The sequence below is a fragment of the Chrysemys picta genome, chromosome 9 (assembly GCF_011386835.1).
Source record: "Chrysemys picta bellii isolate R12L10 chromosome 9, ASM1138683v2, whole genome shotgun sequence".
Taxonomy (NCBI): domain Eukaryota; kingdom Metazoa; phylum Chordata; order Testudines; family Emydidae; genus Chrysemys; species Chrysemys picta.
The window spans coordinates 58363642-58391624 of NC_088799.1; the positions used below are offsets into that span (position 1 = coordinate 58363642).

Below are 27983 nucleotides of genomic sequence, written 5' to 3' on the forward strand. Positions count from 1 at the left end.
GCACGCGAAACCTTACATTAGAGTGAATAAATTAGACTTGGCACCCCACTTCTGAAAGGTTGCTGACCCCTGCTCTACCCTGAGCTCTGTGCCACCCTGTCCCCAGCTGTAAGAGTGGGAGAATACCACAAAGGTGAGTTGTGAGTCTTACTTCAATATTAGGGAAACTCCTACCTCTCTCCTCCACCAATCTCACTAGTGGGTTGCCTGGTAGGCTGAAGAACAGGGGTTATTTATTTGTATCCCCAAAGTTCCTAAGAGGGTTAGTCATGGAGTGAGACCGCCATCTGCTAGGTGCTGTAAAGAGCCAGAGGGAACAGAGAGTGCAACAATGACAGTGCTTAATTTGTAATGAAAGAGGTGCTGGGGCTCAAGCAATTTTTTTACATTCATTCATAACTGATGTGGCAAGCCTATGGTGCTGGAGCTTCTGAACTGCCAGGCCCAGAGATGGGAGATGTCGGGGCTCAGCCCTGCCAGGCCCAGAGGTGCTGGGGCTCAGCCTGGCAAGCCCTGCCACAAATTCAGCACTGCCCAGAGAGATTCTAATCTAAGTATAGGAGGAGCCACAACACGTATGGGTGGGGGTGGGGGTTACACGGAACGAGACAACGCGGGTGGGGGACTCGGTGGAAATAGCAGCTGCGGAGAGGAGGAGGCCCCCAGGCGAGGGGGCGGGCTGTGTGCGGGCGGCTCTAGGACCCCGAGGGCCTTGGCATGCCCCAGTAACGGCGGAGCACGGGGCTGGGCTGTGCGCTTCGGGACTGCCCAGCTCCCGGCGGGTCCCTGGTGCGGGGCCGGGGCGCAGCGCGGACCCCTGATCCCTGGGGGCAGCATGGCCACGGGCCAGGTTCGCGTCCTCCGGCCCTTCAAGCTAATCGCCCTCGTCTGCCTGCTGGTCGCCCTGGCGCTGGACGTGGTGGCCCTATTGAGCCCCGCCTGGGTCACTTCGGAGCGCGGCTCGCTGTCGCTGTGGGAGGCGTGTAAACGGGCCCCGGACGTGTGGCACTGCCTCATCACCTTGAGGACAGGTAGAGCTGGGCCGGCCGGCCGGCTGCCCCGATTCGGCGCTGGCTGAGGCGGGGGGCATGTCCGGGGGCCGCCTGCATCTCCCTGCCTGGCTGTGCGCCGGGGGAGAGCTGTCCGCGGGGTGAGCCTCGCCCCAGTGTCCAATGGTTATACTGGGGCTGAGGGCGGCGGGGCTGGCTGCTATGGCCACCTCTAGGCGCTAAAGCCCCGGGGAGGGGAGGGGGCAGGAGGTGCGTCCCCAGAGTAAACTAGCCTGGCTCCAGCTTTGAGACTGGCCTGAAGAGGTAGGGGTGGAGGGGGAGCTGGATTCAGAGATTCGCAGCAGCTGTGTAAACGGGCTTGAGTGGCACTGACAGCGTGTCTGTAAGATGCTGCGTCAGCCTCCTGTGGCACCAGCCAGAGCGAACATGAGCTTCGTTAATCTGCTGGTGGGCTGTACGCTTGTGGGCTACGTCATCCGGAGCTGGAACCGTGTAAACGCCCTGCTCTCAGGAGCCCTCTGGGTATCGTCACTGCGAACTGATGGCAGCACCATGAATCCTGGAGCGCGGAGGCATAAAGGGGGCCCAGAGATTGTCCCTGCGCCTTGGGTCCTGCACAGAGGGAGAGCGGGGAATGCATGCGTCACCTGTCAGGGAGAAGAAGCATAGAAGGAGACTGTGGGTGGCTGGGAGAAGGGGATGATGTAAAGGGGGTTGCCTTTGGTGATCATGTGATGCCTGAGGAGACGATGGGGTTCTTGGCAGATAGGCCAGTGTTAGAGGAAGGGGGTAATTAGGGATGGGAGGTTCCCGGGAGGGAGTAGAGTAATTCATGAGAAGGTCAAACCTCCCTCCCCTCAACTTAAAGTTGTAAAAGGCAGTATGGTCTAGTGGATAGAGCACTGGGACTTGGGAGACCTAGGTTCTGTTCCCAGTTCTGTCACTGGCCTGCTGGGTGACCTTAGATAAGTCACTTACTGCTCAGTGCCTCAGTTTCCCCAGCTGCAAAATGGGGATAATGAAGTGCTTTGGGCTCTACTGATTAAGTGAGAAGCCTGAATCCAATTTGAGGGTGGCTCCTTGGCCTGAAGAAGCTGAAGTCAAAGCACCTGGAATCTACTTATTGGCTGTCAAGGTTTTGGGCAATGAAATAATGCATCTTGAGAGTGCAGTGCCCTCTCTGATGGGACTCCCCCACCCAGCGGGGCATATATCTTGGTGGGAGCTTCATCATGGAAAACTCCTGAAGCTGTGCTGGCCAGATGCAACTGCACCTAGCGTAGGGCATCCAATGCAGGGGAGAACAGCACATGTACTTTACAAGGAGGTTGCACTGGTAACTCCAGGCCAAATGGGGCTGCCATTGGCTCACTGGAGAAATGTTACTGACTAGTACCAGCAGAGTTTTATTGGGCTCCTGGCCCAGCCCATCCTATAACTTGGCACTGAGGCAGTGCCCTGGGAGAGAAAGTGTAACCCAGCATTTGCCATCTCAATGTTGAGTAGAATGGATGGTCCATTCAGGAGGATGCATTGTAGCTGTGTAAAAGACCTATGCAAACAGGGGAATCTGTTTCCTCTGAAGAAACTGGAAAACACAAAGTAACAATAGAGAAATATTTTGCAAATCTTTTGGTTACAGTGATCATTAGTCTGTCTTGTAAGTTTCATTAAATTGAAAATGTCCCTTTAAACAGATTGCAGGCCTGGTTCTCCACTGGCTTTTCACCTTTTGTTGTCACTGAGACCTGTGCAATGTGGATGTAAAACACAGAGTGGAAAATTCTGATTTGCTGGCATTTTACATCCATTTTGAACACCCAGTGGAGTGTCAAGCCCTGCATGTTTATCTGACAAAGAGTAGAATTCACTACAGTGACACTAGCTGGGATAAAATGACAAGGGCTCTCAATCCTCATGCTTCAGGACAGAAGCTGATCAGATGGAGTCAGGAAGAAACGACCCCTATGGGACAGGAGGTGTATGATGCCTTCTTCTGAAGAATCTGGCACTGGCATGACCAGACAGATTAAATGGACCACACTGATCTTTCATGATAGGAATTCATATGTTGGAGGTGTAAACAGATGTTCACAGCATGAGCCATCTCAACCCAAAGCAAGACAGGATAACAGAGATGAGGTGGCGGCAAACTCCATTCTCTGGTGTCTGCACACCTCTCTGTTTACAGCCATGATAGGTCTTGGTTATCTTGAGGTCTCTAGTTGAATATTTTATGGAGCTGTTACTTCTGGGGGGAGGAAATCAAAACTGGCCTTCAAATGACATGCAGGGATCATTGTCCAGCGCTAAAAATGTCTCATCTCGGTTTCCTCTGCTTGTTACCCTGATTCTCAGGGGTCCCTCTGCTCGTTACCCTGATTCTCAGGGGTCCCAGCCGCCTGCAAATGAAGTAAGCATAAATGAGGTCAAGTTGTGGTTGATGGTGCAGGCAGGCAGGGAGCATAGCTGAGGTCTCAATATATGTAGTAATGTGTACTAGTGCATTCTGTCTCAACTTCCTTGTCTCCCAGATCCTCTCCATCAGCACATGGCTCTGCTGGGCCAACCAGCCTGGTTTAAAATAAGTCTCCTGAGCAGGGTTGGGGTCACAGTCAGAGCTCCAGGGGTTTGGAGCCTGGCTTTCTCTTGCTGTATCCAGAGAAGATGGGCTGCATCCCCAAAGCTCCATTGCAAGTTGCCTTGGGAACTCCCTGCTATTCCTGTTGCTGCTCTCCTGCTTCAAATGGCAGGGAATGAGTGAAAGGGGGAAGATGGCTGCTGCTGAGTGAGTGACTAGGGTGACTCACTTCAGCACAGCTTTGCAGGATGTATTGACACTATGGGCTTGGTACAGAAATCACTGCATGAAATACCCTGGCCTGTGCAGGGCAGGAGGTCAGATTATAATGGTCCTTGCTGGCCTTAAAGTCTAAGAAGGCATCCTTACCTCTGAACAAGCACAGAATTCAGGAGAGTTCATAGTCCTGTAATCTGTCCACACAGGGGGATATCGGCTCCAACCTAGGTGTTTGTATATGAGCTCTTTTCCCCTTCTTGTGGAGAGCAAGCCAGGCTAATAACTTTCCCTTCCTTTATGATCTTGGGTGAAGACGATCAGCTGCTTAGATGTATTTACAGCTTCATAGTGAAGTTCTAGTTTTGCTCTCTAACATGAACAGCTGGGCTGTATAAGGGAGGGAGAATGGCAGGGGAGGGGGAAGCTTCTGAGTTCCCCACGCTGGGGTCTGTTTTCTTGGAGAGGGGAAACAATCGGACAGGAATTGTGGCACTGAAGCAATGAAAGGGGGAAACAGAAGGGGAGCTCACACTGTAACCTCTTTTCTTTTGCTCTTTGTCAGCAGCAACTCAGCCAGGAAAATTGGGGAGGGGCTGAAATGGAGAAGGGGATTGGAGGAAAGTGTGTTCATTTGTTTCTTTCAGGGAAGGAGGCTGTACTATCAAAGGGAGGGGGGAGCAGATGTGCGCCATTCATTATGCTACCTCCTCTCTTCCAAGCTTACCCCTGAGATTTATACCAAGCCCTTCAGCTGACTGTCTGCCTCAGTCTCCCACAAAGCAACTGGGCAGCTGCTGCTCCTCCCAGACAGGACAGCAGTGGGTGTGAACAGGTGACTTTATGGGTCTGACTCCAAACCATGTCAGAGCCTGGGAATTGAGTAACTTCTCTGGGGCTGCCCACTGATACTTCATTCAGCCGTGTTCATTCAACTAGTGCTCGGCCATCTGGATTTTCTGGGCAGCAGTAGCTGGCCCATATTCACAGTCCTTTCTCTCCACTTATTTGCTCTTGTGGGTTGAATTCAGACTCTTAACAATACAGAAGTTTCACTGCATTAAGGCTCATTCTCTTTTCATGGACTTGCTTGACTTTCATGTCTAGAGCACTGTAGAGTTTAAGGCCAGATGAGAGCATTAGATCTAGTCTGACCTGTACAGCACAGGCCATTAAACTCCACCAGTTACCTTTTTATTGAACCTATTAACTTGTCTTTCTGGAAGATGCTTTAGCCAAACACATCAGTCTGGATTTGAAAACTCCAAGACATGGAGCATCCACCAGTAGTTCCCTTGGGAGGTTGTTCCCAAAGTTAATTATCTTCACTGTTAAAAACTTGTGCCTTCATTTTAATTTGAATTTGTCTGGCGTCAGCTTCCAGCCATGGGTTCTTGTTCTGTCTTTAGGAGATGACAGTGCCAGTAGGATCCAGCGTCTTCTCTTCCTGAAGGTACTTAGGCTGTAATCAAGTCAATCTCAATTTCATCCTTCATAATCATAACATGAACAGAGTGAGCTCAGTCCTTCATTGTAAGCCATGTTCACTTTTGTGGCTCTCTGCATCCTCCTCCAGTTTTTCAACATCATCTAGTAAAGTCTCCTGAATTTCAGACAGGCCCTCCTATAAAGGCTTTAGAGCTGGGGTAGGAGTTGGTACTTTCTAGAAGGTAGACCTCCCTCTGATTCTGTTCAGAACAGGTGCTCCAATGGCTGCTCAGATCCTGGGAGATCGTTTTCTGAGTGAGACTTGAAGCTGAGGTGCTGAAGCACCTTGTGGCTATTAAAGATCCCATCACACTTCTTGTAAGAGCAGGGGAATGAACCCCAGTGTTCTGGACAAATTCCAGTTTAGGTAACTGCACTGTCTGCCGAAAAACTGCAGAGGGAATTCAATTGGCTATAAAGTTCACTTCCTGTCCTAAACAAAGTAATGCCACTCAGCTTCTCCACCTGAGGTGGCTGCATTTCAGTTTGGGGTGAAGCAATCCTTTATTCTTATAGCTTGTAAAGTGCTTGGGGATCTTTCAAGCCATTAGAGAAATGCACAGTACTGGCTTTTATCTGGGAGTTATGGACAGCTGAAAACTGCAGCCGACTCTCCTAAAGGTGGAACTGTTAGGGTTGGTTGTGCCAGGGGGTACACTGGGAGTGGATTTCAGCTGGTGGCTGACTCACTGCTCCCTTAATTGACTTGGCTGCTCTGGAGATGGGACAGTTTGGTCCGCTGGCCAATAAATTTTTTTATAAATTTTGGAGATATCCCATCTCCTAGAACTGGAAGGGACCTTGAAAGGTCATCGAGTCCAGCCCCCTGCCTTCACTAGCAGGACCAAGTACTGATTTTTGCCCCAGATCCCTAAGTGGCCCCCTCAAGGATTGAACTCACAACCCTGGGTTTAGCAGGCCAATGCTCAAACCACTGAGCTATCCCTCCCCCCCTTTTTTAAAATAAATAAATAAATAAATAAATTAATTAATTAATGGAGATATTCCATCTCCTAGAACTGGAAGGGAAAAGGTCATTGAGTCCAGCCCCCTGCCTTCACTAGCAAGACCAAGTACTGATTTTGCCCCAGATCCCTAAGTGGCCCCCTCAAGGATTGAACTCACAACCCTGGGTTTAGTAAGCCAATGCTCAAACCGCTGAGCTATCCCTCCCCCCTTTATCCAATAAAGCTGGATCCAAACATTCTTTGGACCTCTCCCTCTATGAAACACAAGCTGAGAATTTGGAGGATGTCAGATTCAAAGCAGAAGCAAGTTGTTCGATGGACTCTTAAACAATAGCAGAGAAGCAGTTGGCTGCCCTTGTGGCTGAACTATCAGACTGCTGCAAATGTCAGAGGTGTCTGAGATCTTGAGTGTTGCCCAACTCCTGAATGCAGGTCTGTGAATAGCCCCCCTGTGACACTGTATGGAATCTGGGAGACACTTTATGATATTGTTGATACCAGTATTATAAAATTGCAAGGAATCTGACCAGATATGCCATCTAAGGTATCTGTGAAAATGTTATGATTTGCCTAGTATGATTATCTTGTTTATAAGTTTGTATCACCTTTGTATTGTGAGTTATTGATATGTATGGTATATCTGTATTTCAACACTTGTGCTGTGATTCTGGGTGACACCCCCAGACAGCTTGGCATCAGCACTGCCTTGCCTGCTTTTGATGGCCCATCAAGGGACATCGGCTATACATTGAACCCATTGAAAAAAGCCAGGGACTACACCTGATGAGTCAGCAAGACATGTAGGGGCATGTCTATGGATAGAACTCTAAGGCTTTTCCATGCCATGTGCTGTGAAGCTTGTGTTTGGGACCGAAGAATGGCCATACTGGGTCAGACCAAAGGTCCATCTAGCCCAATATCCTGTCTTCTGACAGTGGTCAATGCCAGGTGCCCCAGAAGACAAAGGAAGTACAAGGCACATGGCAAAAGGTATGAAAGACAGCTGCCTCTTCTCCATTTTGTCTTCATTCCTGCTTCTTATATCTTGACTTTAGTAAAGCTTTTGATACTGTCTTGCATGACCTTCTCATAAACAAACTAGGGAAATGCAACCTAGATGGAGGGATAGCTCAGTGGTTTGAGCACTGGCCTGTTAAACTCAGGGTTGTGAGCTCAATCCTTGAGGGTGCCATTTAGGGAGTGGGGGCAAAAATCTGTCTGGGGATTGGTCCTGCTTTGAGCAGGGGGTTGGACTAGATGACCTCCTGAGGTCCCTTCCAACTCTGATATCACTAGTCCACAATTTTTGAGAAGTCGTCTGCTTCAGAGATAAAATGTGCTATTTATTATGTATTTTGATGTGCTGAATTCAAATATGACAATTAAAACAACTGATTGGCTATTGTTTCTAAGATATTTAAGTTTTTACATTTTATGTCTATGTATATTGTGTAGATAGCAGAGTTTTAATCATAAACTGTAAACCTAGGTCTTTTCATGTGTTTATGGTTGCTTTACATGATAATATTTCACCTGTCCTGTTTATGTAACACTTTAAAAATCAGCAAAAGGGTTATATAAATAAAATTTATTATGAGACAAAAGGTAAAAAACTATTATATACATAGTTTAGTCCTATTCAGTGTCTACTCGGCGCTTCTTGGCTTGTCTCTTGTATTCATCAAATGGAGCATCTCTTGTCACTGTCCAGCAATAGTCTGCAAGCATTGATGGGCTCCATTTGCCCTGATAGCGTTTCTCCATTGTTGCAATGTCCTGGTGAAATTGCTTGCCGTGCTCGTCGCTCACTGCTCCGCAGTTCGGTGGAAAAAAATCTAGATGAGAGTGCAAAAAATGTATCTTTAGTGACATGTTGCAAACAAGGCTTTTGAATGTCTTGAGGAGGTTTTCCACCAACAACTTGTAGTTGTCTGCCTTGTTGTTTCCGAGAAAATTTATTGCCACTAACTGGAAGGCTTTCCATGCCGTCTTTTCCTTGCCACGCAGTGCATGGTCAAATGCATCATCTCGAAGAAGTTCATGAATCTGAGGACCAACAAAGACACCTTCCTTTATCTTAGCTTCACTTAACCTTGGAAATTTTCCACGGAGGTACTTGAAAACTGCTTGTGTTTTGTCAATGGCCTTGACAAAGTTCTTCATCAGACCCAGCTTGATGTGTAAGGGTGGTAACAAAATCTTCCTTAATTCAACAAGTGGTGGATGCTGAACACTTTTCCTCCCAGGCTCCAATGACTGTCGGAATGGCCAATCTTTCTTGCTGTAGTGAGAATCTCTTGCACGACTATCCCATTCGCAGAGAAAACAGCAGTACTTTGTGTATCCAGTCTGTAGACCAAGCAAGAGAGCAACAACCTTCAAATCGCCAAAAAGCTGCCACTGATGTTGGTCATAGTTTATGCACCTCAAAAGTTGCTTCATGTTGTCATAGGTTTCCTTCATATGGACTGCATGACCAACTGGAATTGATGGCAAAACATTGCCATTATGTAGTAAAACAGCTTTAAGACTCGTCTTCGATGAATCAATGAACAGTCTCCACTCATCTGGATCGTGAACGATGTTGAGGGCTGCCATCACACCATTGATGTTGTTGCAGGCTACAAGATCACCTTCCATGAAGAAGAATGGGACAAGATCCTTTTGACGGTCACGGAACATGGAAACCCTAACATCACCTGCCAGGAGATTCCACTGCTGTAGTCTGGAACCCAACAGCTCTGCCTTACTCTTGGGTAGTTCCAAATCCCTGACAAGGTCATTCAGTTCACCTTGTGTTATGAGGTGTGGTTCGGAGGAGGAGGATGGGAGAAAATGTGGGTCCTGTGACACTGATGGTTCAGGACCAGAAGTTTCATCCTCTTCCTCTTCCTCGTCTGACTCAAGTGAGAATGATTCTGGTGCATCAGGAACCGGCAGTCCTTCTCCGTGGGCTACTGGGCATATAGCTGATGGAATGTTTGGATAATGCACAGTCCATTTTTCTTCTTTGACACACCTTTCCCAACTGAAGGCACCATGCAGAAGTAACAATTGCTGGATGATCTGTTGGCTCTCTCCAAATCATTGGCACTGCAAAAGGCATAGATTTCCTTTTCCTGTTCAACCACTGGCGAAGATTTGTTGCACAAGTGTTGCAGCATATGTGTGGGGCCCACCTCTTGTCCTGATCTCCAATTTTGCAGCCAAAATAAAGGTGATAGGCTTTCTTAACCATAGTGGTTATACTGCACTTTTGTGATGCAAAAGTCACTTCACCACAAACATAGCAGAAGTTATCTGCACTGTTCACACAAGTATGAGGAATCTCTGCTCACTTTGACTAAACAGAAATGTGTCCCTTTGCAAAATCAAACACTGACACATAAGAGAGCACGACACTGTATGATTTCTAGAGCTGATATAGGGCAATTTGTTCAGCAGAGTGATGTAAGCTTCATTATGATTGCATCATCCATGACTTCTAGGAATAACATGATGCAATTCATATCATATATGACACAATACCAACTTCAGATTGCATCATTCATTGTTTTGCCTAAAAAGCAAGTACTGTCCAAACCCAGTCATAGATTTATTCATAGATCCAGTCAAAGATGTATTTTAGTAATTTCTGATTTAAATTGAGATCCCTTCCCTTTATAACTTTATAACTCACTTATCCTCCACCATTCCCAAGTCAAGGGTCGTATATACTGACCCAATAGCATATCTTGAAAACTAGAGCCAATCAACAATTTTAAGCATCATTTTCATTCTCAGTGACTCAGAATTAGTAAAGTTTGACTACATTTATTTCAGAAGCATTTTGGCTGTAGAGCAGTGGTAAGGTGGTTGGAAAACTGTTCCCAGAGAGTAGTTATCAGTGGTTCACAATCATGCTGGAAGGGCATAACGAGTGAGGTCCTTCAGGGATCAGGATCTGGGTCTGGTTCTGTTCAATATCTTCATCAATGATTTAGATAATGGCAGAGAGTACACTTATAAAGTTTGCAGATGATACCAAACTGGGAGGGGTTGCAAGTACTTTGGAAGATAGGATTAAAATTCAAAATAATCTGGACAAACTGGAGAAATGGTCTGTAGTGATGAAATACAATAAGGACAAATGCAAAGTACTCCATTTAGGAAGGTACAATGAGTTGCACACATACAAAATGGGAAATGACTGCCTAGGAAGAAGTACTGCGGAAAGGGATCTGGGGGTCATAGTGGACCACAAGCTAAATATGAGTCAACCGTGTAAGGCTGTTGCAAAAAAAGCGAACATCATTCTGGGATGTATTAGCAGGAGTGCTGTAACTAAGGGTATGTCTACACTACGAAATTAGGTTGATTTTATAGAAGTCAGTTTTTTAGAAATTGATTTTATACAGTCAATTGCATGTGTCCCCACTAAGCGCATTAAGTCGGCGGAGTGCGTCCACAGTACCGAGGCTATTGTCGATTTTAGGAGCGTTGCACTGTGGGTAGCTATCCCACAGTTCCCGCAGTCTCTGCCGCCCATTGGAATTCTGGGTTGAGCTCCCAGTGCCTGATGGGGCAAAACCATTGTCACGGGTGGTTCTGGGTACATGTCATCAGGCCTCCCTTCTTCCCTCCCTCCATGAAAGCTGGGCAGGCTCAGGGAAGCAGAGAGGACCTTTAGCCTGATACCTGCCAGACTGCCGGCCCTGAGTAGAAGGGTCTAGAGGGTGCAATGGGGTCAGAGGGGAAGTGACCCAGGGAAGGCTGAAGGCAAGAGGAGAGAAGGAGGGCCAAGAGGCTGCCGTTAGAGGGTCCTTGGGTCGGGACCCAGACTAGCGGGCGGGCCTGGGTACCCCCCTTTCCTCCTTGTGCTGCACCGGGCCGTGGAGCAGTGGCCGAGTCAGGCTGCAACCTGCCCCCTGACGTAAGAGGGGCTAGACTTGGGGGTTGTGGCAGGACGCTGAGGCCAGTGCAAAGACTCCTGCTAACCCCACCCCCCGGAAGGGGGTGTGGATGGACTAAGGAGCACTGCCGGAGGGCAGTAGTTCGGAAGAGGACTCTGCAAGCCGGAGAGCGACGCGGGTCCACATGCCAACTGAGGGCGAGACAACGGACGGGACACCACCAGGAGGGGGTACTCCACTGGACAGAGCTAATTCCTGAGACAACCAGTAGGTGGCGCCAGTGGGTGAGTCCCAACCCCATCACAGGGACCCAGCCTATCCCTTAATGCCATGGCTCATGAAGCAGTACACAGGCACCCTGGACAGTAGTCAGGAGCTGTTCAACTATAGGCTGAGCAGGTGCAGAATGGTGGTAGAATGTGCATTTGGACGTTTAAAAGTGCGCTGGCACAGTTTACTGACTCGGTTAGACTTCAGCGAAACCAATATTCCCATTGTTATTACTGCTTGCTGTGTGCTCCACAATATCTGTGAGAGTAAGAGGGAGACGTTTATGGCGGGGTGGGAGGTTGAGGCAAATTGCCTGGCTGCTGATTACGTGCAGCCAGACACCAGGGCGGTTAGAGGAGCACAGCAGGGCGCGCTGCGCATCAGAGAAGCTTTGAAAACCAGTTTCATCACTGGCCAGGCTACGGTGTGAAAGTTCTGTTTGTTCTCCTTGATGAAGACCCGCCCCCTTGGTTCACTCTACTTCCCTGTAAGCCAACCGCCCTCCCCTGCCCCCTTTGATCTCCGCTTGCAGAGGCAATAAAGTCATTGTTGTTTCAGATTCATGGATTCTTTATTAATTTGTCACACAAATGGGGGGATAACTGCCAAGGTAGCCCGGGAGGGGTGGGGGAAGAGGGAAGCACTGGGTGGGGTGGCGGAGGAGGGAAGGACAAGGCCATACTGCGTTTCAAAACTTATTGAATGCCAGCTTTCTGTTGCTTGGGCAGTCCTCTGGGGTGGAGTGGTTGGGTGGCTGGAGGCCCCCCCACCGCATTCTTGGGCGTCTGGGTGAGGAGCCTATGGAACTTGGGGAAGAGGGCAGTTGGTTTCACAGGGGCTGCAGTGGCGGTCTGTGCTCCTGCTGCCTTTCCTGCACCTCAACAGTACACTGGAGAATATCAGTTTGATTCTCCAGTAGCCTAAGCATTGCTTCCTGCCTCCTCTCATCACGCTGACGCCACTGATCATCTTGATCCCGCCATCTCTCCTCTTGCTCCCACCACCTGTCCTCACATTCATTTTGTGATTTCCTGCACTCTGACAGTGTCTGCCTCCAGGCACTCTGCTGGGCTCCTTCAGTGTGGGAGGACTGCATGAGCTCAGAAAACATTTCATCGCGAGTGTGTTTTTTTTCGCCTTCTAATCTTCGCTAGCCTCTGGGACGGCGATGATATGGGGAGCACTGAAACAGTTGCAGCTGCGGGAGGAAAAAACGGGAGAGTAGTATTTAAAAAGACACATTTTAGAGAACAATGGGTAGACTCTTTCACAGTGAACCAAGCTGTTAACATTACATAGCATGTGTGCTTTCTTTACAAGGTCGCATTTTGCCTCTTATATTGAGGGCCTGCCAGTTTGGTGTGAAAGATCACACACACAGGGCCGGCGGGCAACAGAATTAAGCTTGCAGGCAAACATGGTAAGCCAGTCTTTTGGCTTCTTTAACCTTCATAACATGTGGGGATGGTTTCAAACAGTAGCACCCTCATTTCCTATACCAAGCACCCATTGGGTTGGCCATTTAAAATGGGTTGGCCATTTAAAAGGAGGGGCTGCGGTTTTCGGGTTAACGTGCAGCACAAACCCAACTAACCCCCCGCCACACTCAATTCTCTGGGATGATTGCTTCACTCCTCCCTGCACCGCGTGGCTAACAGCGGGGATGATTTCTGTTCAGCCACAGACAAACAGCCCAGCAGGAACGGCCACCTCTGAATGTCCCCTTAATAAAATTCCCCTATTTCAACCAGGTGACCCTGGGAGTACATCCAGGAGAGCTTCACTGAGATGTCCCTGGAGGATTTCCGTTCCATCCCCATACACATTAACAGACTTTTCCAGTAGCTGTACTGGCCACCAATGCATCCCAAGTCTTCAGGGCAAATTAATCATTAAACATGCTTGCTTTTAAACCATGTATTATATTTACAAAGGTACACTCACCAGAGGTCCCTTCTCCGCCTTCAAGGCCAAGAGCCCACCTTGGGTGGGTTGGGAGGGTTCCCTATCCAGGGTGAAAAACAGTTCCTGGCTGTCGGGGAAAATGGTTTCTTCAACCTCCTCCTCCTCCTCATCCCCAAAATTCACATCCCTGTTGCGTGAGAATCCATTGACGGAGTCCACACACAGGGGTGGGGTAGTTGTAGAATGGCATGCAGCTCATCATAGAAGCGGCATGTCTGGGGCTCTGACCCGGAACGTCCGTTTGCCTCTTTGGTTTTTTGGCTTGCCTGAACTCCTTAACTTCACATGGCACTGCTGCGGGTCCCTGTTATAACCTCTGTCCTTCATGCCCTTGGAGATTTTTTCAAATATTCTGGCATGTCGTCTTTTGGAATGGAGTTCGGATAGCACGGTTTTGTCTCCCCATATAGCGATCAGATCCAGTACCTCCCATTCAGTCCATGCTGGAGCTCTTTTGCAATTCTGGGACTCCATGGTCACCTATGCTGATGAGCTCTGCATGGTCACCTGTGCTGATCAGCTTGCTATGCTGGCCAAACAGGAAATGAAATTCAAAAGTTCGCGGGCCTTTTCCTGTCTACCTGGCAAGTGCATCTGAGTTGAGAGTGGTGTCCAGAGCTGTCACAATGGAGCCCTCTGGGATAGTTCCCGGAGGCCAATACCGTCAAATTGCATTCACACTACCCCAAATTCGACCCAGCAGGGTCGATTTCAGTGCTAATTCCCTCGTCGGGGAGGAGTACAGAAATCAATTTTAAGAGCCCTTTAAGTCAACAAAAATGGCTTCATCGTGTGGACGGGTGCAGGGTTAAATCGATCTAACGCTGCTAAATTTGACCTAAACTCGTAGTGTAGACCAGGGCTAAGACATGAGAAAAGTATCAGGGGGTAGCCGTGTTAGTCTGTATCCACAAAAACAACAAGGAGTCTGGTGGCATCTTAAAGACTAACAGATTTATTTGGGCATAAGCTTTCATGGGTAAAAAACCTCATGAAGAAGTGAGGTTTTTTACCCACAAAAGCTTATGCCCAAATAAATCTGTTAGTCTTTAAGGTGCCACCGGACTCCTTGTTGTTTTTAAGACATGAGAAGTAATTCTTCTGCTCTACTCCACGCTGATTAGGCCTCAACTGGAGTATTGTGTCCAGTTTTGGGCGCCACATTTCAGAAAAGATGTGGACAAATTGGAGAAAGTCCAGGGAAGAGTAACAAAAATGATTAAAGGTCTAGAAAACATGATCCATGAGGGAAGATTGAAAAAATTGGGTTTGTTTAGTCTGGAGAAGAGAAGATTGAGAGGGGACATGATAACAGTTTTCAAGTACGTAAAAGGTTGTTACAAGGAGGAGGGAGAAAAATTGTTCTTAACCTCTGAGGATAGGACAAGAAGCAATGGGCTTAAATTGCAGCAAGGGAGGTTTAGGTTGTCAGGGTGGTTAAGCACTGGAATAAATTGCCTAGGGAGGTTGTGGAATCTCCATCATTGGAGATTTTTAAGAGCAGGTTAGATAAACACCTGTCAGGGATGGTCTAGATAATACTTAGTCCTGCCATGAGTGCAGGGGACTGAACTAGATGACCTCTTGAGGTTCCTTCCAGTTCTATGATTCTATGATTCTTACCTTTGGAGTAACTTTTCTATAAATGAAGCTCTGAAAAAAGGACTGAATGACCCATCCAAGCTGTGGATGTGTTCCAGAGGGACTTTCAAGCCAGCAAACTCACCAATACGGCTAAGAACCTGATATATGGATTTTGAAGACTCTGTATGTTTTTAATTGCTTTACCATTTAATAACTCTCTGTGACGGAGCAGGGAGCAGGGCAGATTTGACCTGGGAATGTTGCAGGGGGGTTGCAGTGGGGATGTGGGACTTCCCTTGAAGGGAGCTACCTGAGCTGTAACCTGAGCCAGGAACGGGGGTGGGGAGAATTAACACCTTCTGCCCGGGAGACTGAACAAAGGAGAGGAGCAGCGGGAGGGGCTGGGAGTTTAGTTTCGGTTGGGGCTGGGTGGTGCAACGCAGGGAACCCCAAGCTGGGGTCTAAGCTCCCTGAACCTCCCAGAGGGACCTAATTGAGGGGGGTCTGGTCGTACCTACACGCTCTGCTTGAGACTGTGTTCCTGTCCTTGAATAAACCTTCTGCTTTACTGGCTGGCTGAGAGTCGCAGTGAATCTCGGGAAGAGGGGTGCAGGGCCCTAACTCCCCCACAATCCGCAACACTCTCTTCTTGTTCTTTCTTTATAATAAACCTTTAGTTTTAGACACTAAAGGACTGGCTATCAGCCTGGTATTTTGGGTAAGATACAACCTAATATTGACCTGGCAATGTGCCTGGCCCTTGGGGAACATGTCTTATAGTGAGCAGAGTTTTTAAACCACTTCTCACTGTATTGGACCTAGGTGCTGATTGGGAGCCAGAGAACTGGAATGGAATAAGGAGGCTGTGTGATTTCTTTTTTTAGCTGCTTGATAACCAGTGTGGGGGATCGGGAGCAGTTTATGACTGGGGGGTGAGTCTAACTTCAGTGTTAACCACCAGTTTTGGGAGAATCTGCTCTCCTTTTTGCATCCTGCCTTGACCTTGGCATTTTCAGTGAGGGCTACCCCTGGCGGCACACCAAGTCACATCCCCGCCCAAAGTTTTATTGATGGAACTACAAACCCCAGCATGCAGACTCCACTCCTTTATTGCTGAGCTGTTTCCCTCCAGTTTCACTCCTGCGGTGACCCCCATAGTTCTCCTCTACTACACTCCAGATGTGCTCAGACTGAAACCCTCTCCCCTCACACAGCTCTCACTCCAGCTAAAACCCACTCCTACCCCTGCCTCCAGCAGGTCTTACACTCGGGGAATGAGTCTCTTCTATACAATATTGCAGGGGTGGCCAAACTTACAAATAGGGTGACCAGACGTCCCAATTTTATCGGGACTGTCCCGATATTTCCTTGTTTGTCCCGCGTCCCGACCGATGTGTGGTCGGGACACTGGACAAACAAGGAAATGCTCCAGAGCCCAGAAGTGCTCGCGCGCCCCCCCCGCCCCGACTCCGCCCCCTCCTCCCTCGATTGGCTCCCTCCCCGAATCCCCGTCTCTTCCCCAGGCTCACCATTCCTCCTCCCTCCACAAGCGCTGGAGGGAGGCCCAGGAGACTCAGAGGAAGCGCGGGCTGGGGTGAGTGAGAGTCCGGCCGGGCCCCGAGCAGGCAGGACTCAGTCGGGCGGTAGGGAGAGTAGGGGGGCGGCCCATGGGGACAGGCGGTGGCTGTTCTCCCCCCTGGGCAGTGGGACTCGGGAGCAGCCGCTGCTGCAGCTCCCACTGCTGCGGGGGGAGGAAGCGGCCAAGCACGTGGCGCTCGGCGGCTGCGGCTCTGGCGCCCGGGCTCGGGCCTGCTGCGGGGACCCAGCAGCGCGCACGTGGTGCCCAGCCCCTGGCCAGTTGCGTCTGGGCTGCTGCCCAGCTGGTGCAATCCCGCGGGCGGCCCCGGGGCGGAGGCATCGGCAGCCCCGTTTGTTCCCCTGCGGGACCCGAGTGGGACAGGGGGGCTGGGGCCTGCTGCCCCCACTCCGGGGCCACCGCGGGATAGCACCAGCTGGGCAGCAGCCCAGAGGCGACTGGCCAGGGGCTGGGCTGGGCGCAGTGTGCGTGCTGCTGGGTCCCCGCAGCAGGCCCGGGCGCCAGAGCCGCAGCCGCTGAGCTTGGCCATCAGCCGCTTCCTCCCCCTGCGGCAGTGGGAGCTGCAGCAGCAGCTGCTCCCGAGTCCCACTGCCAAGGGGGGGAGAACAGCTGCCGCCTGGCCCCGCGGGCCGCCCCTCTACTCTCCCTACCGCCCGACTGAGTCCTGCCTGCTCGGGGCCAGGCCGGACTCTCACTCACCCTGGCCCTGCGCTTCCCCTGCGTCTCCCGGGCCTCCCTCCAGCGCTTGTGGAGGAAGCGTGTTTTTTTTTTTTTGCCCCGCCCCCCTGTCACGCCACCCCCCCTGCGTCCCCCTCTCCCGCCCCCCTCCTGCGTCCCGATATTTGACTTGGGTGATCTGGTCACCCTACTTACAAACCTTCTGAGCCGCATACAACAATCTTCAGATGTTTGTGTAGTCGTCTTCCAAGGCACTCCTCTTTTCCATCCCTGACAGGACTGACTGTTTTTCTTGCGCATGACACTTATTGTACAGTGGCCCATCCCATCTCACATCTGGGCCTCATTAAATGGAGCCAAAATTGCTGCATCCATCCTGGATCTCCTATTCCACCAGTCTCTTTGGGCTCCCTGATATTCATGGCAGAACTGGCTCAATAGGCCCCTCTGGAAACCCAGAACTGGTTTCCCTGGTGATATTCCATAGGACCTCTGGTTTCCCTCTTTCCAGATGGTCTGTGCGGCTCAGACTTTGCAGAGTCCCCTTCAGGCTGCTGGCCTCCCTCCGTCTCGGTCTGTGGTGAATCCCTCAGATTTATTTTTCTTGCTGCACTCCTTCCAGACCAGTGAACCTGTCCTGACATGGGGTGACTTAACTGCCATCCACAAGGAGGCCTAGGGGTGTCAGATTCTTTGAGAGGCTACCCCTTTGAGCTATTCCCTTACCTGAGACACAGTAGGTCCTATGCAGCAGGGGAGTTCGTCCCACCCTGCCAACTAAGTTGCAGCTGTGCCTATTCCCTACTCGTCTCTGGCATGAGACACAGGTCTCGTGCTTCGACCTCTATAGATATGTCTTCACTGCAGACTTAACTCAAGTGATAGGCACCTGGGTCTGAATATCCAGCTTAGCCTAGCTCAGGTATGAGCAGCCACCCTGTAAAGCCACGCCAGAATTAGTGTCCTCACTGATGCCCTCCTCAGGTGTTGCTAGGACTTCCAAGGCTGAGTCAGGGCTGCCCGGGGGTGGGGGGGGGAAGAGGAGGGGGGACAATTTGCCCCAGGCCCCGCAGGGGCCCCCACAAGAGTTTTTCGGGGCCCCTGGAGCGGGGTCCTTCACTCGCTCTGGGGGCCCCGGAAAACTCTCCCGGGGCCCGGGCCCCCGGAGCTTCTTCCGCTCTGGGTCTTCGGCAGCAGTTCGGCGGCGGGTCCCGGAGCGGAAGGACCCCCCGCCGAAGTGCCGGGTCTTCGGCGGCAATCCGGCGGCGGGTGGGGTTACCATACGTCCTCTTTTTCCCGGACATGTCCGGCTTTTCGGTACTCAAACCCCCGTCCGGGGGGAATTGCCAAAAAGCCGAACATGTCCGGGAAAATGCCGGCCAGGCACTTCCCCTCCTGCGGCGGCTCTGCTCCTCCCCTGACTCTTCGGCTCTGTTTAAGAGCCGAGCTGCCCGAGCGCTATGGGCTTCAGGCAGCCCCCTTGCCTCCGGACCCCAGCCGCAGGCCGGGCACTTCCCCTCCCAGGCTCCGGCGGCGCAGGGTCCAGAGGCATGGGGGCTGCCCGAAGCCAGTAGCGCTGGGGCAGCTCGGCTCTTAAACAGAGCCGAAGAGTCAGGGGAGGAGCAGAGCCTCCGGCCGCAGCGGCTCTGCTCCTCCCCGACTCTTCGGCTCTGTTTAAGAGCCGAGCGCTACGGGCTTTGGGCAGCCCCCATGCCTCCGGACCCTGCGCCGCCGGAGCCCGGGAGGGGAAGTGCCCGGCTGGGGGCGCAGGGTCCGGAGGCAAGGGGGCTGCCCGAAGCCCAAGCGCTACCGGCTTCACGGTTTGCCAGGCAGCCTCCAGACCCTGCGCCCGGCTGGGCGCTTCCCCTCCCGGGTTCCAGCTGCGCTGGGGAAGCGCCAGCTGGGGGCGCAGAGTCTGGGGGCTGCCCGGCAAACCGTGAAGCCGGTAGCGCTCGGGCAGCCCTTTCCGCGTGGCTGGGAGTGGGAGGGAGGAGGGGCGGAGTTAGGGCGGGGCTGGGGCGGGGCTGTGGGTGGGGAAAGGGGCGGGGCCAGGGCCCGTGGAGGGTCCTCTTTTTTTATTTGTTAGATATGGTAACCCTAGCGGCGGGGGCCCCCTGCCGCCAAAGACCCCAAGCCCCCTGAATCCTCTGGGCAGCCCTGGACCAAGTCCCAGGGTTCTGTGTGCTGCATTAAGCTGAGCTGCTCTGATTCCTGGAGTGAATTGTAGGAGAGCTTGTCTGTCCTTCTGGGCATATGGAGGAGAACTGGGAGGTCTATCAACACATGAGTGGCTCAGCCTGCATCCTCCCTGTAGAGAGGGTGGGTCACCAGCCTGAATGAAAGCCTCATTTGGACATTAGCCCCAAATGAGCCAGCTAGCCTGGGTTGAAAGCACCACCAAACTTATGCCCAAGGTTTATGTGTGTGGAGTCAGACTGGAGAGGGGTTCAGGGCAATGCTGAAGTAAGAGCCCAGGTTAACTGCAGTGAAGACCCTGAATGGCTGCCCAGCTTCTAATTGTCAGAGGAGTATGTGTTGAGTAGGTACAGCAAGGAAGGTGTTTGTTTGTAGGTCTGCTCTGTGTGGTGACTGTAGTTCACCTGCCCCCACAGCTTGCTTTACAAAGGATGTTAGAATCACTACCAAGAGTTCATTTAGTCAGTTGCCAAGGGCACAGCACTAACCATGTGTCCCATAGGACATCCAGTTCACGGGACTGCAGTGTGTGCTGCCTTCCTGCAGCCAGTTTATTGCAAGGCACTTTAAAAGGATCCTCATGAAAAGCAGGTTCTTGGGGCCTGTGGCAGGACAGTAGGGTTGGCTGGGCATTAGCCTATCTGGATATCTTTGGTGGCCAGAAGTCAAAAGTGATTTGGTCATCACCATCTCCTGCCATATCACAGAATCACAGTGTTTAGCATTTCCCAGCCATGCTAATGGGTGTCCCAGGTCAGCCTCAAACAGCAAGGGGTGCTGTGCTTTGGGACTGAGGTGCAGTAGCAGAGCTGGGGAAAGGGAAGGAGGGGTAAAACCAGGACAGCAATGAGTCAGAAGAGGATTGTAGAGTTGTGGGAAACAAAATGAGCTATATCTGCAAATGGAATCATGCTGGAATAACTGCATCTACATTAGGGTTTTTTTGCCAATATAGAAACACTATTAAAAAATTAAAAATTAAAAAAAAAAATCACACCTGACACTACTGTACTAGGAAAAGTTCTAATGTAGACCTGGCCTAAATGTTCAAGGGCTGAACTTTGAAGTGAGCTTTAGAGGCTCAATATTTTGAGCTGGAGGAGAGCCTCCATCTGCTCCCCTTCCCCTTGGAAAGTGCCAGGAGAAGAGCCACAGGCAGGAAGGGCAGGGCCATGGACTGTACCAGGGCAGGTCAATAGCAGGCATTCCCTGGGGTCAGGAGGTGGGTAAAGGGCCAGACAAGCTTTTATGGAGCTATGGCGGAGTCCTGCTTATGTAAACAATCAGCCATTGGGCTCTTTCCCTCCCCCTGCTTTTGCAGTACAGTTTCCCAAAACCAGGCTGTTTCTTCCCCAAGTAATGCGAGGAGCCCTTTCCCTCCCCCAGGCTCCTCTGTCCTTGCAGCTCCATCTGGCTTATGCTGACATGGGACTGAGGGAGTTTGGGACATGGCCCTGCTAGTAATTGCTGATTAATAGGAGCTCAGGAAAGTCCTTTGTTGTGGCAATAAAAGCCCAACATTTCCAGATGCTTCATTTGTTTGTGTTTCACACAGGCTGCAGCCTGGCTTAGAACTCCCAGCACAGGATTTACTTTCCCCACACCTCTCCTTGGGCAGCTTTTGCCATCAACCTGCACCCTTTTCCTTTCAGGATTATTGTCCCTGTCTCGCTGCTGCCCTGCACCCTGTGTGAGGTACACCAGCGCACAGTGAAAAGTGAAACCACATTCTGATTAGGCAGCATTTTACAGTCAATGTTAGTTTCACATCCACTCTGCACGGGTGTACCTAACGCGGGGGTTCTCAAACTGGGGGTCGGGACCCCTCAGGGGGTCACGAGATTATTACATGGGGGGTCGCAAGCTGTCAACCTCAACCCCAAACCCCGCTTTGCCTCCATCATTTACAATGGTGTTAAATATATTTAAAAGTATTTTTAATTTATAAGGGGGGTCGCACTCAGAGGCTTGCTATGTGAAAGGGGTCACCAGTTCAAAAGTTTGAGAGCCACTGACCTAACGCAAGGTGCAGAGCAGAAGTGGATTAGCCCCCCAGGGTCTCGAGATAGACATAGCTGTGTTGAAATGCCTGTTGTGACTCAAAAGTGCCTAGCATTTCTGGGTTTGTTTCTTGGCCCTGGAGAAGCAAGCTCTCTTCTATCCTTGCACATGCAACAAATTCAGGGTGAAGAGCTTAATATGGCTGGTTTAGAATCATAGGGTTAGACAAGGGTCCACAAGGGTCATGTAGTCCAACCCCTTGCCAAAATGCAGGATTTGTTGTGTCTGAACCATCCAAGACAGATGGGTATCTATTCTTAGTTAGGAATATAGCAGGCATGGTTTGCACGTCCACACTGCATGACTTGCAAACCCTGCTTGAGTCCTACGAGGGTGGAAGGCCTCTAGCAAAGTCTGACTAATGGAGTCTTCCTTTTGGCTGCCTCATACCTTGAGTTAGGCCTGTTCTGAGAAGGGTAGAATGTACCTGCTAACGTATTTCTGAAATTATTTATTTTTTGTTAATTGCTGCTCTACAAGCTTCAACCTGTCTTGTTGCAGGATCCCATTTCCTTCTGAGTAAGGTCCCTGGGTTCAGCTGTGGGGACCTGCATGAAAGACCCCCTAAGCTTATATTCTACCAGCTTAAGTTAAAAACTTCCCCAAGGCACAAATTCCTTTCCTTGTCCTTGGACAGTATTGCTGCCACCACCAAGTGATTTGCACAAAAATTCAGGAAAGGGTCACTTAGAGTCCCTATCCCCCCAAAATATCCCCCAAGCCCCTTCACCCCCTTTCCTGGGGAGGCTTGAGAATAATATACCAACCAACTGGTTAGCAATGTGAGCACAGACCAAACCCTTTGTCTTTAGAACACTGAAAATCGATCAGGTTCTTAAAAAAAGAACTTTATTTATAAAGAAAAAGTAAAAGAATCAAACCAGCAAAATCAGGATGGAAGGTAACTTTACAGGGTAAATAAAAAGATTTAAAATACAGAGGATTTCCCTCTGGTTCAGCTTCACAGTTACAAAACAGGAATGAAACTACCTCTTTAGCATAGGGAAAATTCACAAGCTAAAACAAAAGATAACCTAACGCATTTCCTTGCCTTACTTACAATTTCTGTAATTCTTAAATGGATTATTCCAGGTATATATTCAGGAGATGTTGTCCCTGCTTGGTTTCTCTCGCTGTCCAGAGAGGGAGCAACAAAGAGAGTCACAAACAAAATCTCTCCCTCCCCCCCAGATTTGAAAGTATCTTCTTTCCTCAGTGGTCCTTCTGGTCAGGTGCCAACTAGGTTATTTGAGCTTCTTAACCCCTTACAGGTAAAGCGATTCAGTACAGCTGCCCAGGAGGGATTTTATGCTACCCTTATCTCTATGTTTATGACAACTGACAAGAGCTGCCAGATTCCATACAGATATACAGTGACTGCATGTCACCAGGATGTCTCAAGATCACCCCCTCTGAGATAAGAATGTGGTCCAAAGTCCTTTTCTCATCAGGGAAACAGAAGAAAAACACATTAGTCCCCAGTACTCTGCTGTCATCTGGCCATTTGGCTTGAACACCATCTCTGAGAAGGGAGTGAGGTCTAGTGGTTAGAGCAGGGGGGATGGGAGTCAGGAGTCCTGGGTTCTATCCTTTGCTCTGAGAAGGGAGCGGGAGGAGATGGGACATGGCTAGGGAAAGATGGGAAGCATCCCCTGATGCCAGACTTTGAGGGGGCATGGATGAATTTTACATTCTCTGTGTATATACATATTTTTTGTCTGAGCAATAGACTTTGCTATTAAACTGCTAAAAAAACCCACCACCTGAAACAACAAAGAACCCAACGTAACAAAGCAAAGAAAGTCATTCTCCAGAGAGAGTTAGGGGCCCTTTTGCAGCCCCCTCCTCTGCAGCAGAGCCAGCACTGCAGTGAACAGAAGGGCCAGGGTGGGAGTCTAAATTCATGTTTCACCTAAAAGTACCAGATGTGCTCTGGTGTGTTTGAGACCTGATCTAGTAGCATTTTTAAAAAGAAGGCAAACTCCCTAGTTTCCTTGAATATCAGGCAAGACATGGTGGAACCAGAGAGATACTAATAGCTGACCTTGAGATATCAGTGTCTCTAAAATTATATTTTCTTTCTACAGTACAATTGGGAAGCTCTAACCCCAGTGGTTTGTAACTAGTTTGAAAAAGGCAAGATTTTTTTTTTAATTATTCTCATACAGCTCCTTTATGGGGAGAAATCACATGGACTAGATTGAAGGGTTTTTAACTCTCCATCTCTTGATTACTAAAGCTACATAAAATGTGACTCAGACCAGGTGCTCAGGATGAAACCGCTAGACCCAGAGGTCAGAACTAGAGACAGACTGGGGTCAGAGGGCCATTCATTTGCAGTAGCTGGAATTGCTGTACCTGCTTGTGTGAGCCATGAATTTGGTCCATGGTCTCTTTGAGAGGCACTACAATTCTTGTGTGACTCTTTCAGGCATCATAAGAAGAATTGCATTTAACTCTCCGCTGATCATTTTGGTGCTATCATAAAATGGTGAACCCACAATGGGCTATAAAACTTAGTTTCTGCTCCTTTTGGAAATCCAGGATATGAAGCATCAAGGAGCTTCTTAAATCCTTCCTTTTCCTAGTTGTGTCCCTATTTTCTAACTTTCTCATAATTTCTTAGTCCTTCCTCGTCTGTAGCTACCTTCTACTTTTCCTCAAAGGCTTCTTCTGTTGCTTTGCTGCAGAGCATTCAATGACCTCTTTCAGTTTCACTTAGTGCCAGATTTCCAGGCTCAGAAATGGTCTTGAGCTAAGGATAACTTCTGTGACTTTTCTTCCGTCACCATCACCATCACCAAACCTCCTCCACCATGAATTGCATTTCTGAAATGTTAACGCTGTCTAATCTATAATGTGTGTGCCGTCTTGGTAGATCATAAGTACTGCGAAACCAGTGGCTGGGCATTAGGATTTTTGAAGATCATGGGAAAATCCAGACCTCAAGGTGGGATTAGAGTGGGGATGTTTTATTGTCACAGCCTGAGAGTATGAGGCTGTTTCTTCATTAACGAGGGGTTCTTCCCCAATTGTGTCCTTTCCTCTTCTAGACTGGCAAGTGGCTACTCTGGTGTTAATCCTGACGGCAGCCACTATCATCTTGCTGTCATTCCTTGCCTCCCTGGTTTCCTTCTGCCTAGGCACTCCCAGGCGGGTACTACAGAGTTGTTGCTGTTCTCCTCTTGGTTGCAGGTACCTATAAGTCACTGCTCTAGAAAGAGAATACAAATTTGGCTACTTTAAAGGATAAAGTGTCTCCTGACTTGTGTCTCCTGCAACTCTATTGAAATCCTAGGGCAGGGCAGGATTTGGCCATCAGACTGCTCCAAAAACTGGAGCCTACAGACTAAATAAAATCTGCAGAATTATGAAATGTGACTCGAACCTGCTCCATCTTTAATATAGAAGTGCAGCCCTCTGGCTCAAGATGGGAACCCTGGATCTCTTGGGGCCTGCAGCCTTTTTGGGCTGCAACTCGGCATTAAAGATCAGTGGCATTATTCTTCCCCATTTATGCACCTTAGGTGCAACCCTTAGCCTCCTTCTCACCAATAGGGGCCTCACCAGGGTGTGTTCACACTTTATCCAGCTGCCAACAGCTAGTCATAGCATATCCCCATAGGATGCAAAGAACAGCTGTGGTTTAAATTCCTTACAATGCACTCCTGTTATCTAGCAGGCTCTCCAGAAACTGCAGTGTGGCTGTGATAAGCTGTAGTGTGTTAGTGTGTTGGGTTTCACTGAAGAATACCGTGGTACCATTTTGTTAGGGATACAGCCACAAGATTCATGAATCTTTTCTACATTAGGCAAAATAAATCTGACATGGACTGAAAAGCACAATGTTACTGTTTGAGCAGTGGCAGGGGGAAGTGGCAGTTTAGTTTAGGCCCCAGTTTTCATTGTCCATGAATAAAAATGATCTCTTTTTCTAAAATGTTCCGTAGAAACTGAGATTTAAATCCTTGTAGTATTGTGAACCCGAACACAGCAGCAGGGTTGTGCTTATGCTGTAAACTGATTAGGAAAGGACTATCATGCAAAGCTGGCCTGTTCAGGTTCACCCCGCCAGTCACTGATGTGCAAAAAGAAAACATCAGGGAGCAAATTAGAATTTTAAAATCCTTTGTATTTTAATTCACTTAAGGTAGAGGTCCATTATGAACTCCTTACTTCTTCTTAAGGCTCCTTTTTAAAGGGCTTTGAATACTACAGACACTGCCTTGACCTGCTTTAATGGCACAATATTACTATGTTTAGCCCACCTGTTCTCCTCCAAAATCTGGCTGGGAACGTGCATAAAATAGGATTTAGAATCAACTTCTCCTCGTTCTGGTGTTGCATGGCCGAAAACCCAACCAAGACTTTCCAATACCAAAAAATGCCCTGAGTTACACTCTCATCTAAATAGAGATGGTCTTAAGTCTGCATGGTACACTTCTGCTCTAGACCTTGCAAGTGCCTTAATATGGTACTAGTGTTAAATTTTATCCCAAATGGAAAGTGAGGTGGGGGAAGACTGCTTGAAAAAGAATCCAGCACTGTTTGTGGCTTTACTGAGTGAGAAATGGAAAAGTGCTGGTGGTGGGTTCCAGCATCAAGGCTCTGAGATAAAGAGCTTGAGGCAGAAGTGCTGTGATGCTGGGCTGTCAGGAGCAGGGCACTCTTGTGAGGGAGATGACAAGTGAGCTAGAGCAAGCAGTGATAGCTGCTGAGCTTGGAGGACGCTTATGCTGATGGCATCTTACTAGGCTGACGGCACTGTGGTGAAGAAGTTCACAGCATTGGTACTGTTGACATTGGGCCAGGCACACCAGAGGGAAAGAGGGCGATTGTACTTTGCCCAAGAGACAAGCTGGATGGGAAGGAGGTTGGGAGATCTGTGTGACCAAGACCACCAATAAAGCCACTAACAGCTGCTGCATGAACTTGCTGCATTACTTCTTTCCTCTTCTAGACTTTAACCAGATGTCTTTTCCCCATTTCCAGTGGTTCTGCAAGTGTGTGCCTTGATTCTCTATCCAATCAAATTCGTTGATAGCAGCATGCTGAAGAGCTACCACGAGTTCAACTGGGGGTACGGCCTTGGCTGGGGATCCGCTATCTTCATGCTGGGTGCAGCCATCCTATACTGCCTGCGCACGGACGTTTACGAGGACGCCTACTACTAGGGTTGGGCAGAGGAGCTGGCCAGCCCCAGCAGATCACTGGACTATCATTAGATTGACTGGACCAGAGCATGAGGGGCAGGGAAAGGAGGAGGGTTGTTGGGTCCACTGGGGTTTTTAGAGCACCTGTTCAAAGACACCGAAACACAAGTTTTGCAAGAAATCAGCAAGCCTTAATGAAAGATGTGGGTGTGAAGATCTGGAACTGGACACTCATTAAGGTGGTAGGGGGAATGTGGAGAGAGAAATGGGTTGTAGCTCATCAAAATAACCAGCTGTTCTGTCAGTCTCTCATGGTTTTTTCCTTTCCTTTTTTATACAGGACAGTTTTCTCTGAATTGTAGAGAGTGACTTGTATTAGTTAAGAGGTGAAACCTGCTTTTATTTTGATACAATTTTGACACATGGTGCTGTAAGAAATAATTCAGAGTTTGGGTTTTTTAAAGACTTGTCTATTCCATGTGACTTTGGAGTGGCCGCTAGCTCCTGGAGAAGCCAGGCTCTCTTTTAGATAAGTGTGCAGAGTTTGACTGCTGCATTTCGCCTTTAGGTGGCTGAACAGTGCAGAATGTCTTCTGATGCAGAGAAGAATAAATTAGAGAAAGAACCTGCATATATATTTCTTTCAGTCTTTAATGGCTCAGGTGACCTAGCCACTGGAGCATTTGAAGAGAGGTCAGAGCTGTAAAGGTCTGGAATATAAATAGGCAGGCACTGCAGTTTAAGCCCTGTGGAGCTAACATGCACAGCAGATGCAGCAGAGGGAGTGCTGCAAAGCAAACACATTCCTGAAATAGTATGAGGCTTTCTATGCTGAATTCTTTCCAGCCTATGTCAATAATAAAAATGCTTTCCCCTCCTCCCCCTCTCCCCCCAAAAAAGGCAAGAGGGAGGAAAAACTTAGGATCTGGCTTAATGGCAACATGTACTGTCAAAAAATACTGTAAGCAATAATTGTCTTACTATTGGGTGAATGGGTTTTTATTAGGATATATGTTGTCATAGATTCACAAACGTAGGTTGAGTTGTCAAGGTGCCCACACCAACTACAACTGAGATAGGTATCCAGCTTAGCTTTTGCAGCATTACAACTTGCACAGTAGATCATGTTTATAAATGACTATATTCCATGGATTTGTATTGACAACTTAGTTGGAATGTTTCTTCTGAAATGTGTTTGGTTCACATGCAGGCCATATCTCAGAAAATCTTCGTATGGCTTAGTACAGGGGTCGGCAACCTACGGCATGCGTGCCAAACATGGCACATAAGTCAATTTTGAGTGGCACGCTGCTGCCTGCCGTGG

The 27983-nt window shown here is 49.2% G+C and overlaps 1 pseudogene; it reads left to right on the forward strand.

The window, feature by feature from the left end:
• Positions 1 to 625: 625 nt before the first annotated feature.
• Positions 626 to 27821, forward strand: LOC101944310 (transmembrane protein 47-like; annotated as a pseudogene).
• The last annotated feature ends 162 nt before the right edge of the window (positions 27822 to 27983 follow it).